This window comes from Lygodium microphyllum, chromosome 11, assembly GCF_053477565.2.
Source record: "Lygodium microphyllum isolate KBCC chromosome 11, Lygodium_microphyllum_v1.1.10, whole genome shotgun sequence".
NCBI classification, from domain to species: Eukaryota; Viridiplantae; Streptophyta; class Polypodiopsida; order Schizaeales; family Lygodiaceae; genus Lygodium; species Lygodium microphyllum.
This window is the reverse complement of record NC_141145.1, coordinates 144,337,304-144,342,952: the sequence shown is the minus strand read 5'-3', so window position 1 is coordinate 144,342,952 and position 5,649 is coordinate 144,337,304.

The following is a 5,649-nucleotide window of genomic DNA, read 5'->3' as shown; positions in this document are numbered from 1 at the left end:
GGGGTAATATGCTCCTGTGCTGCTATGATGGCACTCACTGTATCTAAGCTTGTGCCATCATATCATTCAATCTCTGCCATCGTCAAATGCACATCCATGTAATCATAATCGATCAGGTCTTCCATCAATTCCCTAACTAGGATGGAAAACAACTCTTCTTCCCTCATTTCCAAGTATTGCAGCACATCTGATAGAAGCAAGTATTGTACACCATCTACTTCAATGGGCGTCAATGAGGCAAGGTTGGGTTTGTTGACTTGTGGCTGTTCCGAAGAAGATGGCACCATGAGAGCCAACCCTTGCTCTGCCACCACCCAATGTTCCTCTTCAACATTTATGAGCTCTTCAATCAGTTCTTCTCCCGTGTATGTGATAGCAACAACCTGTGGAGTTGTATCTTCATCGCTTTTCTCCTCTCTAAGGGTGTAGGTAAATTGCCAATGTGCAATCACACTCCACAAGATCCAAAGGTGTTGTACCTAGTGCATTGCCCATGGGAACAGTGCATACTTTGTGCGAAGGATCCACATGGGCCAGACACCTATTCACCACTTTTTGGTGATTCTTCCCTACCTGAAATACCATGAACTGTTCCAGAGGCACCCAAGTCATGTCGGATCCTTTGATGGAGTATGTGCAAGTAGCGATGGTGCTCACAAAGTCTTCCAAAACCTAAAGGGGGGGATCCAACGATGAGAGTACGCTTTCAAGGTTGAAGTTCTTAGAGAAAACCTGAAATATCTTATCACCCTAGTTGGCAAACATAGTCTCGTGGATCCACTCATCAAAGTGTGCAAGAGCATCCATCATAGCAGGTAGGAGGGATATGGTGGATATAAAGAGATGAAGAGAGAAAGTGTGAAATGAAACAATGAAACAAAAACTAAACTAGTTCTACCTTAAAAACCTTAAGTTTTAAACCATTAAGGGTTGTTCGTATATGATATTTACTTATGGCTTTACTTATGTCTTTGTAAAGTTTACTTGTATATGTAAATGTGTTGATGTGGAAAGTATATAACAAGTGTATGATTTTGCATAAATACCATAATTTTTAAATATTACAAGTTTGCAAGCGACAATATTCTATTGGCCAAAAAAGTCCAAAATTTTATAGGTGTTGGATCTTACAACTTGTGGTGTTGGGATTTTAAGGAGACTCTACAATTTCTAAAATATGTGGAGCCACACACTTTCCATTGGTAACAATATCCTCAGCTCGACTTCAAATTTTCCTACAATCTAGTTTAAAATAGAAGCTAACAAGTGGATTCTGCATTAACATTGTAATTTCCCAGCGCATTATACTCAAGGGCCAATCATCCTCCATTTGCAACACTTGGGGCTCATGGCCCTCACAAATGACAATAACATCCAGAGCTGCACTTTCACGCATGTCTTGATCAAGGCACAACCATTTACCATTGAGCATCCTCCATCTACGATACTTGAACACTAGGCATAAAGTTTGCCGTGTGACAAAGTACCTATAATTGAAATGGAAAGTTAGTCGATTCATCCCAAAGTAAGATAATAGTCAACTAAGAGAGAAAAAATTTACTTGAAAGCCATGTCCCTTGTTGTGACTCGATACTCCACTGTGTCAGGACTGTGAGTCATTTTTTATATCCAAGTTTTGCCTAAAATCCTTGTTACATAATACTCTGATGCACTTTTTATAACGTACGTGCTTTTGGTACGTCTCAAACCCTTACATTCCTTGAACATGTGTGCAAAAATTGCAATCAGTATGAACCAACTTAGATGTACATTCTTTGAGCCGGTGCTTGACTCCATAGAATTCAATATGTCTGCTGAAATTTTTGTGCTACACATGTGTAAAATGTCGCTACTACACAATGGCAATTCTATGCTATTGAGATTCGATATGTGTATAGACTCAAGGGTTCCATATTGTCGACCCCCCTTGGGCAATATGTACTTGGAGTCATAGAAAAAAACAAGATCCTCTGCGAGCTTCTTAGCTTTACGCCCCTCAAAGAGCAATATACCAATTTTAAGGTGGTAACACTTAAAAGAACCTGTGAAACTCTCAACATTTTGCCACTCACAGCAATCCAAAGAGTATACTTCTATAAATACGAGACAAGTTGTTACATAGATATCATAAAATTTCTCATTCTCAATGAGTTGCAAATACTTACTGCTTGCAATGTTTCATTGAAAGGAAACAGTGGACACAATATGTATTTGTTTTTGCATGAATATATGTTGTACAAAGGCCTTTGTTACAAGGTGAGAATCAGCATTCCTTTGTCTAAGAGCTAAAATTTTACCCTTCCAGTGCTTTAATAGATCTGCAATTGCATATGCTTTCACCCTGAAAGCTCCCTTCATACTTGGATGCATGTGTACCCAAGACGAGCAATGATACGTATCAGTGATCCAATTCCATTCTTCATCTTTTATGTTACGTACTTCTATCGAGAGAATGCTTGTTCCTTTCTCAAGCATTATAACCTATGCATTAGATGTAAAGAAATATGTATTAATCCCTAAATAATAAGCATTTTAAGTCTGTCTAGTAATCACCAATATACCATACAAATCAACATGGCATTAAGAGATGTTTACACTTTTATAAACAGACATAAACATCGATATCAAAATGCATGTGGATATGTACATCGACACAAATTATAGATTCAATTTCAAGGCATCACTTTAATTATACCATTTACATAAAATATAATGAAAAGAATAGCACATGAATACTCAGAGAATTTTGCCAAAATAAATTTTATTATAATGAATAAGAGTCTGATTAGACACAATATATTATATGAAATGTGGGTATTATAGAGTAGATGTTACAAGGATAGCAGCCACATGGCATGCAAATCTTAATAGGCACATTGGATTGACATCTGAGATATTCTAAGACTCAACACATTGTGTGTTATATCATATGATACAAGAGTTTCATGGATCATTGCCAATTGGCATGGAGATCTGAATGGACACATAGGACCAATACAACAGAGGATTTTTGAACCATCGACTTCCAATAAATTTATATCATCCAGCATAAAGGAATCACTCACCACATTAAAATAGTCGATCGAGATTTATGTGCTTCACCTAAACCTTGTACAGTACATGCATGTACAAAAAAATACATGCATGAATCCCTTTTAACAAAAATACTTGCATGAATCCCTTTTAGCAAAGAATATCTAGATAACTGCATGAATAGAAGCAATACAAAACAGGGCCAATTTACCTATAAGCTGATCTGCTAAAGATAAGATTGAATCCTTGCTTATAAAAACCCATTGCAAATGATGGACATAAGAAAACATCAATTCCATCAAACATAAAAGTCACTAATTAAACGAATAAATTTTGGTGTCACAAAATATGGCAAATTTACCTGTAAATTGAGCTACAAAATCTTGCTCTACCTTGTGTTAAGTGCTGCAACAACAATTGATCCTTAAGTTAGAACTAGCATCAAGCCCTATTGTAAAGATAGTAGGAAAGGAAAAATACAAAGAGGAAGAAAGAGAGTGTGTGTGAGTACGTAGGAAAGAGAAAGAAATGAGAACTTATCCAATCTTGCCCAAATTGATCTCTGCAAAAGACAATAGCAAGAGTTAGTATTTACATAAATATATACTGAAAAAACAGTAGAGAATAGGAAACACAGAGAGAGAAAGAGAGAGGGAGAGAGAGATGAGCACTTATGCAATGTCACCCAAAATTATATCTACAATAAAACAGCAACAAGGTTTAGAACTAACATTATGTTGTATTGAAAAGATATCAGCAAAAAAAAAAAAAAACAAAGAGAGAGATATTAACACCTTTTCCTCTTGCTCCAAATAAACTCTACAAGAAAACAACAATTAGTACCAACATCAAATTCTATTGAAAACACAACATAAAAGAGAAACAACACATAGAGAGAGAGAGAAAGAGAGAGAGATGAGCACCTCTATCTCCTCCCCCAAACAACCTCTGCCAAACCCTATTGAAAATAGCAAACAAGAAAAAATGCAAAGAGAGATGGGCACCTATGTTTTGCCCAAAATCTGGAGCTGCCTGGAGAAGAAAGTGTAGAGATAAGCAAAACTCTCAAAACTCGAATTATTTTTAGCAGGGAGCTTCAATGGAGACAAAAATTCACGAGTATAGAGAAGAGAGGGAAAGTGGTCTGTTGCTCAACTTTTGGGTCAAAATGATTTCATGAGAGGGAAAAAAAACAAAATTGAAAATTCTCCAAAAAAAGGGAAAAATACAAGGTGAGAGAAACTCAAATTTTGTGTACTATTCATCTCCCTTTTTTTGAATCCCCCACTAGTCCTTTTTTTAATAGAAAACCCAAGATTTGGAGAGAGAAGATTCACCCTCCATGGATGTCAACATCTAGCCTTCCTATTGGACAATCCAAAAGGCCCACATCTTAAACTATATTATTTTTAAGGGCCCATTTGTGAGTTCATTTTTTTCCTAATGCTTTGGGCTTGGCAAGAGGCTCCTGGTTTTCTTTCCTTCATTTACACTTTGATCAATGATAATCACAGGACTCTACCATATCATAAAGAGAACGTGGGAGTTGCAGTCTCTCATATGGGACTCCTACTCCTCCTTGCATATCTTGTAAAATCTCATTGACTCCTTTTCCAAACATTGCAATAGCATACTTATCATACAACTCAAGGCCCAATATGGTTTGATTTTCTTCATTTGCACTTTGATCGGTGATCTATTTTGGGAGTTGCATTATCTCACATGGAACTCCTACTCCTTTCATATCTAGTAGCATCGCATTGACTCCTTTCCCATACTTGTCATAATACATTAAGACAAAAAATGCTTCAAAAAATGCACTTGTAAGAAAACGGTTAAGATGCTAATTAGTTGAGATTTTGAAAGAATGAAACCACCAAATTTGGTTGCTCATATATGATTAATAAGAAAATATTTGGTTCTTTGAAGGGGCCAACTATTAATTGCCCTTAACTTTTAATTTATGTTAGGGTCACCTTTTCGACTGTTTTTGTCTTAAAACTTAGGAGACTTTATATTTTTTAGATATATGCACAAAAATCACATTTATTTGCTTCAACATCTTCTTTTCACACATCATTCTCTTTCGTCGTTCTCGTTTATTCTCTTTCACTATTCTCTTCTTTGCACTCACTTTCTTATCATTGTGAGATTCATTTGTAGTTGATTTGCTAAAATGTTAAGCAATACCTCTTCAAGTAATATAGATAAAAGCATATACAAGTAAAAACTTACCATTCAACTAGATGTGATTTATACATCTTGGAGAAGTATACATCATCAACTGCTAATAGATGATATGGAGGCTAATAGATTGCAAATACTAGGAAAGAACCATATAGATTTGTGGGTGGATGAAAATATTTATCCCAATGACACTTCTACAAGTGAACCTTTTTTTTTTAATTATTCATGACTACGTAAGATATGTTGGAGAATTGTACAAGTTTATGCTTTGCATATTGCACATACATGGTTCAAATGCATGAAATGAGATAAACAGTATTAATTGCACAAACATGCATTTTTAAGCTAACGAGTGGATAAGATTGATATTTTGAAAAACTAATAAGTCATTACAAGACAAGCTAACCCACTTGAAGGAAACTCTAACAG